The sequence below is a fragment of the Cygnus olor genome, chromosome 10, assembly GCF_009769625.2.
Source record: "Cygnus olor isolate bCygOlo1 chromosome 10, bCygOlo1.pri.v2, whole genome shotgun sequence".
NCBI lineage: Eukaryota > Metazoa > Chordata > Aves > Anseriformes > Anatidae > Cygnus > Cygnus olor.
Window position 1 is genome coordinate 19,516,225 of NC_049178.1, and position 13,852 is coordinate 19,530,076.

Below are 13,852 nucleotides of genomic sequence, written 5' to 3' on the forward strand. Positions count from 1 at the left end.
AAAAAAAATCTCTCCATTAGCTTCAACAGCCTTCTATCAAGCTCTTATGTCTTTATTTGGTCCTTAAGCATCCTCTGTTTCAAAGTGCTAGACAAGCTTCCTGCAAAGTTTTTAATTCTGACTCACCAACAGACAGCTAGCCTTTTTACACTTAATTCAAGTTACTAACTCAGAGCCTGGAGAAACTGGAGATGGACCATTAACAGTGCTGCACAAACCGTCAGATTTCCTTGCTGAATGGTAAGCCACTATTTGATGATCTAAGACATTGTTTAATTGGCATTTCCACCTACCTGTTCTATTATTGCTCCACTTTCAGTGCAAGATGGAGGTTTTCATTACATTGCAACACAGAGAGATAATGAGAGTGTTTGTGCATCTACCACTGCTTCTAAAAGGTGCAAAATTAGAGAACAGATCCGGCTGACACCAGTGGTCTTACGAAAGATCTCTCCGTTGCTATACAGAAGGTTTGTGCTCAGTGACAACAACAAGCAAAAAATGGTGTTGAGGGAAAGTTAACATATTAAGAGAGTGGGGAAGGTTGGAAGAAAAAATCATAATACGCTATTTAATTTTAAAATGTTGTCACTTTTTTGGCTAACAAATCGCCCATGAACAGATTATGATTTTTCTTGATGAATGTAATGATCTTGGTGAGTAATTTATCAGAAGTTTATTCACATGAAGATGACTTGAATAGAAATTTGGACATTGGGGCACATGGCCAGCAGGTCCACGACCGGTATAAGGAAGTCAAAGACTCGTACTCAAGCAGGAATTCCAGCACTTTGGAATTGGTACAGTGAGATTTTGAGTATGTTATAGAGAAGATGAGTTTCCTGCGTGCTCATTAATATCAGTTGGTATCAGAAGCTGCAGCAGTTGCAGGTCTGGTTTTGTGCCAACATGCTGTGAGCCTTTGTCAAGACACGTAGACGTGCAGATGTACATCGAATGAGATTTGCAAAAGGACCTAAGCAACTAGATGTTTTTGACTAACTAGGTGCTTCTGTGCTTTGGTTGTGCAGACCTTCAAAAGCTATCCTGTTTGTGCATACATGGAATGTCCTCAGTGCTGCTATGGAAAGACATGATGCTTTCATATTGGAGAGTCAAAACAGATCAAAAGAGAAGGAAAAGCCTAATGTGCATCCTCTATATATCCGGCCATCCTTGCAAGTTCCCAAAACTTGTGGAAAAAAAAAAAAAAAAAAAAAAAAAAAGGAACAAACTCTCATATTCTCATCCCTTACATTGTCACCACATGGGACAGAATGTCCTCCATCACGTCCCATCTCATCTCAGGGACACGCAGGGACATGGTGAAGGGACTGCAGTGGTGCATCCAGGACAAGATGTATCACCTGCTGCTCCTAGATCTGTAGGATCCTCTGACAAATCTTACCCAAGAGCCCAGTACATGGGACAAGTACACCAGAGAAAAGCCACTAAAGCTGCTGACACATCCATTGTTCCCTGTGTATCCATGACTGCTGTATCTCAGATATTTTAGCTGAAAATTTGTCTTTTTTTTTTTTCTTGAAATATGTTTTTTCTTGGTTTCAGGAACTGAGATCTTGTTCTCTACAATAGTGGGACCCCTCATCAAGGTCTCATCCTTTCCATCCCTAGCTCAGCGTGAGTAAGCACATTGAAAATACTTCACACAGGAGAAAATTATATCAATGACAGACTTCTGTTCTTAGGGAGCTTTATGAGAATGCACAAAATGTGCTGTGCTTTTGATTTCTGTATTTTATTTGGTTTATTAATTGCTTTATTACTAAAAATGTCTAACAATAACAATGCTTAATTATCTTTTAGTTTGTATGACTTGTGAACTGTCTGTTTAACACTACGTTTCTCATCTCAACGTAACACTGTGATGTGATCTGACATCTGTTATTTACTTCAGCATTATTTCTTTTTTATTTGTGGAGAAAAGGCTGCAGACACCAGACTGTAAATTTTCTTCCTTTGCTAAGGCATACAGTGGAGAACAGAGCATAAAGAAGCCCCAGAATATATACAGGAATCAGGATATAACTTTGTGCCGATGGAAAAAATGTGCAGAGGAGGATATATTACAGAGAATCTTATTGTATTAAAGTAAATAGAAAGTTTCAACAGATTTCAGCACTGGGAACTGAAATAGTTTCAGGAAGTGAACAATTTAATTCTGTGTTGCACAAGATCTGCAGTATCTATTTGAAACAGAGCAGGGATTCAATTAAGTGCACAGAAACGCAGCCAAACTAGGGGATGATTAGAGGTTTTCCAAAAGCCCATTGCTGATTTGTGTTTTGGTTTGTTTTAGTCTTTTTGAATAAACAAAGCTTGAAGTCTTTTGCATCTCATAACAACTGGATTTTTCACATTCATCCAGACTTGTGTTACTGCTTCTGATTTTCTGCATCCTGTGCTGTGGTTCCATTTAGGAGGTATTACCAATTTTATTTCCAGCAGCAGCACACTTTGCAGGTAGATCCTTCAGCAAGGCCTCACGCTGAGTACGGTGCTTCTCAATGTGAATACCAGTACCTGGATGTGACCTGGTACCTGAGCACCATTACAGAAGTAAGCCACTCTGCTGACCCTGTTACAGGTTAATAATTCAATTATACAAGATAAAAGTAGACCTGTAACGACTGAAACGTGCTCCACAAAGACTACATTAAGAAACAAAAACAAAAGCAAAGAGCAGCATGGGAAAAACCTACCTCTTAATCAGCATATTTTGTAGGATCCTTTCTCTCCTCCAGCACTGACACAAAAACAATAGAGACCTCGTGTCTTGTTAACAGTTCTGCCTGCAGGGGAGTGAAAACAAAATTTCCTAGAGAATTAAGCCCCATGGCAAGTTCCTTTCAGGCATATGGACTCAGGAGATTGAAGTATTTTTTTTCCCCTCAAATATTTTCTTAAGTATTTACATGAAGGATTGTCAGATCAGCACTGCACACCCTCTTTTACAGGCAGTGCTACCAGCAAAAAAGCTATATGCTGGGAGCATGGATACTCTTCCCTTCCACCACTGAATCGATCTCCTGTATCTCCCTTTCTATTTACCCGTCTTCTCAGCACTTTTAGTTGGACCAATATAACACATCTGTTTATTACCACCTTTACTTTATATCAGAAACTATATATGAGGATATGTCTTCTCATAAGAAAAGAATAAATGCATTAGACTGATGTGACTCAGTAGTCACAAGCCGTATCTCCTGAGTTGTCTGGAGAAAACACAGTCAGCTTTTACTGAGCTTGTGCCTGATGACACTCACAGGTGTGTTTTGCAAGTGACTGACAAAGTGCTGTGTTATGAAGGCTGGAATACAGGCAGGCTTTGTGTAATCCTAGCTATTTATACCACATTTGGAAATGATTCCTTTGTTGTACTAATGAGCGTAGGGGTATTGCTGAGGCGGGCTGGAGGCGTTATTTCAGAAGCCGTGTGCTTACACTGCTGCGGCTGGCAGCCCTCCCCAGGGTCTCTCAGAGGAGCTGCCTCTGCTGACCAGTGCCCCCCTATCTCCATGCACAAAGAGCATCATAAAGACGACCTCTTTTGAGAAAAAAAAAAAAAAAAAAGGTCTATTTGCACATTTTGTCCCATAAAGTACCAAATTGTGGACACCACCATCTGATCTAAATGTATTACCATTTTATTCCAAGAGGTATATTGTGACTCTGAGGGCTACAAAGGCATTTATGACATTTTCCCAGCTTTTATTTTTAATGAAACACTAAATTTTGTCTGTGGTAACAAAGTGATTAATTAGCAGCAAAGTGAAATATTTTGTTTTCATATCAGAGAATATAACGAAAGAAGCACATAATTTTACCCTTCTAGAGCAAATAAACTTTAAAACTGTAAAGCTAATGGAAAAATATTAGAAGTTTACAGAGAGAAAGTTAGGAAGAAATTGAAGCATTTGTGCTTTTGCAGAAGCAGATCAGATCCTGGGAGAAGGATGAAAGCAGGGAGTGTTCTGGTAGCCAGGAACTGAGGGACCAATTCCCCGCTTGGTGGATTCCAGCCCCCTTGTGCAGACTTGTTTGTGTTATTCATCCCCGTGGTGTCTCTGTACCCCGTAATACCAAATTAATATGGTGCTGTGAAACAAACGACAGATTTATGAGGTGCTGAGACGCTTAGGTAACAGGGACCACAGAAGCATCTATCTTACATAAAAGAGAAATACAGCTTGTCCCCGCTGGCATTTTGCTTCTGTGTGGGAGTGTATGAAGAGCAAGATATGTCTTTCAAAAAGATGCATCTCTGCGCTCACTCCTTGAGCTGTGTGATGGCTGTGCACAGTTATCACCCTACCAACGGCGGGGTGTATCCGTCACCCTCCTTACAAGCTGAGGAATTGCCTTCTGCAGCTTACGGTGCCTTCCTCACTCCAGCCCTAGATATATCAGGTCAGAAAGCACCCACTGTTTTGCCACCCTGGAGCCTGGCTTTGGTAAGGAAAGGTTTCCCCAGCCAGGAGACCGGGAACATTCAAGTTTAGTGCTCTGCCCTGAAGCACTGCCTTCGGGGCCCAGGGTCTGGCTCCCCACGTGGCAGCAGGCAAAGTTCCTGCTGTTCCTCAATAAAGAGCCATTACAGACAGATATTTTCTTACTCATTTCTTCTTCCCAGTGCCATGCAGGCAGCTGCTAACCTGAGAGGCTCAGCAGTGAGTCCGGCACATGCTCACGGCGGCAGCAGGAGCCCGGGATGAAGCCCTACCACCCACCAGCACTCAGAGAAAGGCCCTGGCTTGCAGGAGCCGCCGCGCTGCAGGCCCAAGCGAGCCGCAGAAGGGCCGTGGATTGAACTGTGCTGATCCGCTCTGATTTCTCTACGGGCCTGCTGAGCCTGTTTATTTTATGAATTTTCCTGCTCAGCAGTCAGACTCAAGATCCTCTGCCTGTGCTGCAAGCTGATATTCACATATTATTTCTGTCTAAACAATGCAGGGCATACCTGACCTTCAGGTGCCCGCTATTTTTTCATGTATCGTAGGAAGAGCCGGCACAGTCGCTTCTGCGGTCTTCTCCAAGGCAGAGATACCTGGAAGGCAGGAGTAATGAGAGCCACTGCTCAGCTGCCTGCATCTTGTACCAGATCTAGCCCAATTTACAATATAGTTCTTTACATGTCCATTTTTCAACTACCTCCCACCATGTATAATCAAATTACTTTTCTTTCCTTCATTTGATTTCCTCGGGTAAAAATGCACACACTTCTGCCTGTCAAATGCTAAGGAGGGCTTATTAGGATCAGTCATAAAAAATCTATATACTACCTGCAAATAATTGAAATCCTATTTTCAGCTTTCTAGATGCATAATTCACTGTGCTGCTCGGCAATCCAAATCGCAGCCATTAAAACCTTTGATCCTGAAGGACAACAAAGGAGAAAGCACACTTTCTTATCTCTCACATTGGTATAGTGGGAAATATGAGGAGATGACACCGGGGTCTTTACAGCCTCAAATAGATAGGTATAAAGCACTCTGACCCACGTAAAGAGTGGGAATGAAATTGAATTGTTGGAGACAGCCTTCTCTCATGTCAAATGCTTTCTCAGCACCTAACAATCACGCTGCCATAACCAGAGGAGTCTCTGCAGGAAAGCACATAGAGATGTTACCCACTGACTTTTCTCCTTCAGCATCCTACATAATGTGGAAGTATTAAAATCTTTATATATATTTATAGCTGCAGGTAAGGAATTAGCAATCTGAACTCTCGCCGGATTGTGGTTCTTGCAAGGCAAGGGAAACTGCATCTTACTACACTGGAAAATTGTGGTTTCATTTATATTTTCCAGGAAGCAAAGTGAGGATGTGTTGCAAACCTGGATTTAAATTATGAACAATCTTGAGTGCAATGTCTCCTTACAAAGCCAGTCTGTCCCTGCTGAAAATCAGGCTTCCTGATTAATACATTTATTTGTTTTTTCGTTGTTTATTGCAAGGGTAACTTTCCAGCAGCTCTTGCAAGATGTTGCAGCAAATATTGTTTTACCCCTATGTAGGCAAATACAAAAAAATACTTGAATGTAAATTCAATAAATTATTTATTCTACAAAGGATAGTCTAACCCAATTTAACAAAGAAAGATAAAAAATATTTACTTCTGCCAAATTGATATCTGAAGCTGAGCTTAACATCCCTGAGATTCGTAAATATCCCAAGTGCTTATTTTTGCATTTCTCTAAACTTGTCACTGATTATCCCCAATTCCTCCACCTTCTGTACTGATCTTTCAGAAAGCTGTCAGAGCTGCCTTGGTCCCAGTGGGCTGGGAGGTGGCTTCAGTCACCTCTGAAGGACAATTAGTGATTGTAGGCACAAATCACCACCAGAGTTTGTGCTGCAGACCTGTGTTACCCAGAGCAGAGTTCAGGGGTCTCTGTATGAGCTACAGGGGTCTTTCTGTGGACTAGGAGGGATGTGAAACCACCCTCCATTCAAAAACTATTAGCATTGCATAATAAAGCTTTTTCATAACATTTTTCTGGAGAATGGCACATCTTTGGTCTGCACCCTGGGTCTGCAATGCCGTTCCTGACCTGCCCACATCCTTTGTGAATGCTGCCTGTGCCTTCCTTAGTGCGGGTGTAGGTCCCAGGGAACAAATGCTGAGCGTGTGTTTGCAGCAAGCAGCACTTCATTTTGTGAGCAGGTTCTGAGCTGTGATACTGTGCAGCAATGGAAATGGGGTGAGAACTAGCCTCCCTCTGTCACACCTACCCTCCCATGCACATTTACACTGCTTCTTGTTTCTAACAGAAAAGTTACAGGTGCAGCTTTGGAAATAAATAAATAAATAAATAAAAATTGCAGTTTATTTTCATCTTTTTTAAGAAAAGTTTTGATTACCCTGACCTGAAAATTTACCTCAGCTTTTGACAGACTTAAAAATAGCAATTAAGCAATCTTTATGAGTTGAACAAAATGTTCCATTCGAAGCCAAAATTACATGCCCTTTCCTACTTTAGGACTTACTTAAATGACTTTACAAAGAAGATAAAAATACATTTAGAATATAAACACTGGAGCTAACAATTAAACAACCATGTGGAATTCATTGCAAAAGGTATGGACGCACCTGGTGCTTTACTGTTTTTCAGTTTCTTTTCACTGAATCACTCTGGCATAATTTGATAGTTTAATAAAAGCTTTGGACTTCGAAATATCCAGTGGGATTTCCGAAACAGTCCATAAGAAAGGTTATACTGCAATTTGATGCTCAGGTTAGAGAAGTTAATACAAAAGAAGTATTTCTGAGAACGCCCTTTAAATATAAAATGGTAGATAAAGCCTGGCAGTTACGAAGGACATGCTTTGAGTCCTTCATTACCTGTATCCAAAGTTCCCAGCTGACTTCTTCTTGCTGGGCTTTTGGAGCCGTAAGCACAGCCCCTGATATGCCCACGTGCCACTCAGCCCTTACAGGGCGTCAGGAGTGAGTAAACCCCAGGCAGAAAATGAAGCCACCCGAATTCCTCAGCCAGGAGCTGAGCGTGGCCCAGAGCTGGAAAGGCAGATTATAGCACTTGTGGATTTCATTGGAAGCAAGTCACTCTGAAGAGATATTGAAGACAGAAAAATCCTGTTTGTTACAGGTGGCAGGCTTAGCAGCGTTAGAAATAGGCAGTACATTACAGTGGGATTACGAAGGAAACGGCAAACTGCAAGACAAGATCATTCTGAAATTTGAAGAAAAAAAAACAACAAAAAAAACCTGTACCTCTTCCAGCAGCTTGGAAAAGGCCCTTTCCTCTGCGAGCAAATATCTGCCAAGTGAGAGCACTGATCACGGTGAGCCAGAGCTACATAATACAGCTAAGTCAAGTGAATTTGAACAGTTAACAGCTGGACTAATTAGAGAACGCAGTATTATTGGTATAACTGATAACCAGGACTAAGCAAGGTTATTTTGCAAGTAATAGATTTGACTTTGCAAAAAACAGTGGATATTTGCAGAGCTAATGAAAACTGCGCTTCCCAAATTAAAGTGTGAGCAAGCAGGGAAAGGACTGGAGTGCGTCTAATTAAAAATGCATGCCGAGGCAGGAAGGCAGAATACAAGGGTAAACAAGCAGCAGAGACCAGGCTTATTTGATGACTCGGGGTGCCCAGCCCCAGGGGTGCAGCAGCACCCGTGAGGCCGTGGGATGCATCCTGCACCACGTCCTGTGCTGCTGCAGCATGCCTTGGCTGAACAAACAGCTCTGCAGACTCCAGGGCAGTCAGCCCAGAGTCTTTTCCTGAAACCAAACACATTACCGGTGTCTCCAAGAGGTTATTGTACAGCTTACAGAGCTAATACTTAAAGAGTTTGCTTTTTTTTGCATGCAAATAAGCTTTGATTTAAACTCATTAGCATTTCCCTCTCTCAGCTCTAGGTTGAGTTATTCTTAGACTCCTTTCTCTTAGAGGAATTATGACTTATTTATCTGACAAAGCGACTACCATCTCCCATCTCATTTTCGTAATCTAACATAACCTTCACAATTCTCCGCAGCCTTGTTTGACAGCTACCTACAACAGGAAGCGTGCCAGGGGTGCCTGCCTTTGCTGGCCAGGACTTTGCCCCAACCTTCCCATGTGCTTTGGTCCTCTGGGTTCGCACAGCATGAGCCTGGCTCTGGTACCAGCTCTGGCAGAAATGCCAAAGGGTTTGGCTGCTCCCAGCTGTGCACAGCTAGCTATGGCTGGGGTTGCTGCTCCCTCACCTTGGAGTTCAAAGTGTTATCCATTCCTTGAGCCTTCCTGAGGCTCCCAGGATTATTATTTTGCTAGGAGAGGATCCCTCCTCATCTGTCCAACAGCATATTTACAGGCATCCCCAATGGGAATCGTATTCAGTGCATTTTTAGAAGGATATATAAGATAAGCCACAACATACATTTTTGTTATAGACAAATTCCTAGTCTAGAAGGTGCACAGAATAAAGGTTTACTGACCACTTGCTGATATTTTCCTATGAAAACAACTTCTGCGCAGTGATACCAATTAGTAAGGCATTTGAAAAAGCAAGGCTATCCACTTTATGTCAGATAACGAATGACAGCAAAAATGTTCTCATTGTCTCAGCTTGTACAAACAAGAGATCATTGAAAATTGACACAATCTAAGTGGATAAAAAGGAATTTTCTATATATGCTGAATAATTAGTGAAATTAATTGCCATGAATATTACTGATGCCAGAAACGTAGCTGGATTCTAAAACCTGGTCATCAACAAGGTTAACAAAAGCATTCAGGATATATAATGATACAATTTTGTCTTTTTAGATTTCAATAAAGAGACATGCATATATTTAGAGCATATTTAGCTAGAAAATTTGACAAGAGATGTGAAGCCTCATGCATCTGGGTTTAGAGCCACGTATTTAACAATTATGAATGAAGACGGAGTGGATACCATCCCAAACTGGCATATTGCAGACATCGACTTCCATCCAAAGCATATGGTGCCAGCTCCTTGTCAAAGAGAAAATACAGAAACAAAAGGCTACGAGTCTGAAGCAAATGACTTCCTATATCTAGACCAGGAAAAAGTTGGCGATATCCCCAGAGCAAACTCATGCACTGTAATACATGCCATTTGTCAGGTGTGGAAAGTACTAAATGAGCACATTACCTGTTTGCTGGGGGATTGACTGATAACACTAATGTTGCTGGACGGAAACGGCTGTAAAATCATTAAGTATATCTTGTTTTACTTAACCTAAACTCATTTAAATTGTAAGACTTCTGGAGAGTGATAGTGAGACTACAATTCCCTGATGTGGTACAGCAGTCTTGAATGCAAAACGAAGTCTTATCTTATTAAGCATATTTTTTATCATATCAGTTACTTACTTAACAGATTAGTAAATGTTGTTTTACTAAAATTATAAGTCAGCTCCTGATATGAAATTGGATTATGTCAGTTCATTTTCTCTATCAGCTTTGCAATATTGCAAAAAAACAAGGATTTCATATTAACATAGAGAAATCGCTAAAATTTCTCTTGCAATTAGACTCAGCCTGCCTTTGCTATTGACACACAAATATTGGCTTGTGTCTTCCTAGAGAAAGCTTTGTTTCCAGTTTTAGATATATACAGAACCAAATTTATGTAAACTAAGTAAAACTAAAAAAAAAAATGAAGAATTTATAAACTCTGTAACTGAAGAGTTCAGAGTAAAGTACGTGTCTTTGAATATTTATCAGGGGCATTTAAAAATAATTTCAAGGACTGTCTTTCCAGCTGGCGGAATTGGAAATTTTCAGGTCTTTGGGAATGTTAATTCTTTTTCTTTTTTCTTTTTTTTCCTTTTTTTTTTTTTTTTTTTTTTTTTTTTCCTGATTAAAATCACCCGAATTTCACCAGGCTTTGACATTTGGTGACTTCAGCCCAGTTTCTCCTGCTTTCCCTTAAGCAGGAGAAGCCATGAGTCTGTGGGCCACTGGAAAGGTGACAGTAGTTCACGGAGTGAAAATAAATGCTGAAGATTATGTACTCACCGAAGGTTAAGTTCAAAATAGTTTAAGTCCATCTCTATACAGCTGTCTTAAAATTACTTTAAAGTTGCAATTGCTCCTTATAGTGAGATGCTTGTCCATACCCTAATATGCAGGGATTAGGGTCACCCTTGCAAAGAGCTTTGACAGTATTTAGAGATTGAACCAGTCCCATAAAATCAGGAGTGTTCCCCTTGCTCCCCACTGTAGCATAGCTCCTAAAAATCACCCCCTTTTTTTTGCCAGATAGATGTTAACACGTGTCCAGTGTGATCAACTGAAATACATCTGTTCTGCATTGTGCCTCTGCAATTAGCAGTAGGAACATAATATTACTACTGCAAAATCACTGCAAATCAGTTATAGTATATCCAGGAATATTCAGTACTGTAAATTTATGTCGACAGAAGTCTCTGAAAGCTATAGTCATACTCTATAAAATTTAGATATCAGATCCAGGTTTTAGTTTTCATATAATTTACTCTTACCTATTAATGGTAGTATTTTGAATAATTAGTTACAATTGAGCCTGAAGGTCTCAATTTGCATTTAACTAGCAAACTTTTACAAGCAGCACACACCAACAGTTTTAAATGTCACAGCAATGTTTAATCATGCAAGACAAAAATGCTCAAAAATATTCCTAATTGGGAATGCAATTATTTTACCTTATTGTCTAGACTGTGTTGCCATATATTTTGTCCAAGGAGTAAATCAGCAAGGCAATATCCTAAAGGCAACTCCTCTTATGCTGATGTAAACTGGGCTGGTTTTCACCCAGAAGAGCTACCACTGTCTTATTTATGTATATTCTTTTAAAGACGTATCCTCAGGAAACAACAGGTGCCACATAATGGTTGAACCTGATGATCTTACAGGTCTTTTCCAACCTCAATGATTCCAAGCTTCTATACGTGCCCCTCTCTACCTGCTCTAACATGTGCCATCAGTGGAGGGAACCAGTCCTTGAACTGAGAAGCATAATTAAGTGAAATAGTCTTTATTTACTACATCTTTCAATTCTCCACTCTCTGCTCTGGCTTTACTCTTCCCTGGAGAGCTTCTTTTTACTGCTAACACTACCTTGTCTAGAAGGCTTTATAAATCACCTGCCGAAAAACCGAGGCATCACCTGTAGCTGTTCCCGGCCATTCCTCTTTAGCAGCAATACGGCACTTCATGATTGTATCTCAGATACAAACTAGAAAAGAGAAATCAAATAATTAATCATAAGAGTTTATAATCTCATCATATGGTTCATTTGAAAGCCAGAGTTAAAAATTAATAACAGTCCAAACGGAGAAGAAATATCTTATTTCTGATGTTGTCAATCTTCAGCAATATTAAGAACATAAGAACTGCTACAGCTGGTCAGACTAAGGATATATTTAGCACGCTTCTGCTTTGTGGCAGTGATGATTATGAAAGAATTTAATAACATGGCAGGTAACGAATAATCCTTCCTCCTCTTGGAAATCATCACTAGCAAATTTTATACATTTTGAACTGTCATAGAAAAAGCATCAAGACTATGACCCAGGAGACTTGAAGTTGATTCATGCTGCTAACACATTTTCCTCTATTCTCTCTGCACTTATTTCTGTGTCTCTATCTGTAGAAAGGTGATAACAACACTTCCTATACTCCACATGCTTTTTCTATTTCAAACCCTATCCTCAGGATACAGAAGGTGCATGTGAATGGAGAGCACTTCACTCAGTTGGTCCGAGGTCATAGCAGGATAGTAGTCTTATCACAACACGGTATAATAATAGCAACAATAATAATAATAGCTCTTTAAAAGGAGAAATTAAATAGCAGGGTATCAAGGGAACCTATTTTCCTTCCCCTTTTATCACCGTTCTGTTTCCCTTTGCTTGCTTCTTCTCACCCCTTTCCTCCCTGGCAGCCCTGCAGGAGATGAAATGGGTTTTCCCACTGCAGATGCGAGCCTTCGCCGGCTGCGCCTGTCCCTGAGCAGCGCTCTTATCTTGAGGTGTTGGCAGGGATTGTAAGACGGAGCTGAGGAACCAGGTGAATTCCAGACTGCAGAAATTACGTGCCCACAGCACATCACATGGTTAATAAAATGGAAAAATTGAAGCCTGGGTCCCATTAGTTTTCTCTTTTAAAGCACAGGCACCTTCAGTTTATGAATTAGTAAGCCTTTTTCATTTCACAGCCCATGGGGAATTGCTGCTTCCTGCGCTGTTCCTTGTCTTGCTGTGCTTTCTTGTAACTTTTATTTTAACCTCCTGTTTCTCTTCACTGCATTTGAAGAAAAGTTCTACAGAGGAAAATACTGTCTTCCTCACTCTCACTGCCTGCAGTTGGCTTTGGAACAGACAGAAACATCATTAAAAATTGGAATTATTTTCAGTTCCCACATTGCTCACTTATAATATTTAAACCTTGCTGCATACCCCCGAGATGTGCAAACAGGAGCAGGAAAATGCAATGTTTTTGCTGATCTACAATTTTTTTTTTGGTTGGTTTGTTTTTTAAGCTTGCAGAGAGACCACATAAGGAGACTCTGGCAACATCTGTGGATTTGTGCCATTTATGCATTTTATGCCATTATTTAAATTTGGTATATGCAAGCATAACCAATATATTTTAAGACCTTTCAAAATGACCAGTAGTTGAAAAGGACCTTTTAGTCCGACTGGGACCCAATGCATTTCCTGTGTATAGACAGTATGTGTATCGGGAGTCCACTTGGACCAGAATGAGACTGAATGTCCTAAACCGAATAGCTGAAACACGGCTGTACCTGACGTTAGTCTGCATGCATTACATGTATTGTAAATACAATCACTGGCTCTAAACCTGTCATCCAACGTGTAGACAAATGTTGCCTAATATTAGAGGTTTTACTGAGCATAGCAGTGCTAATTCTGTTCCATCGTGCACTTCCATTCCTAAGTGGCTGGATAAGTAATATCTCTAATCATTCTAGTAAGAGGCTCTATCAGTACTTTCAAAATGACTAATAGCATTTAACTCTCAGATTATATTTATAAATGGTTTCCACTTAATACATTGTATAGTTGACTTTAATAAGTACTTATTGCAGGCTTGTGTAGTACAAATACGTTGCTTAGGCTGTGATAAAACGGTACTCCCAGGAATACTTACAACAATGAGTGGTTTGGCTAACGATAGAAAACATACATTTGTGAATGCTTTATTTACACAACTCTCTGATTTATGTTTCTTCTTGTTTCTCGAGTTGGGTAAAAGACTCCATTGAAAATAGGAAAACCCTGTGGGGAAAGTGTATTGAACCTTTCTTTTTTGGTCCATTATTGAAGTGCATTTTTGACTTTAAG

General features: G+C 40.3%; 1 long non-coding RNA gene across 1 annotated transcript; it reads right to left on the reverse strand.

Annotated features, from left to right (window-relative positions):
• Positions 1–3,223: 3,223 nt before the first annotated feature.
• LOC121075505 lies at positions 3,224–6,694 on the reverse strand. The gene is made up of 3 exons (XR_005822993.1): positions 6,575–6,694; positions 4,982–5,068; positions 3,224–4,119 (listed from the first exon to the last, which is right to left on the reverse strand). It is a non-coding gene; the product is annotated as an uncharacterized LOC121075505 (long non-coding RNA).
• Between the last annotated feature and the right edge of the window lie 7,158 nt (positions 6,695–13,852).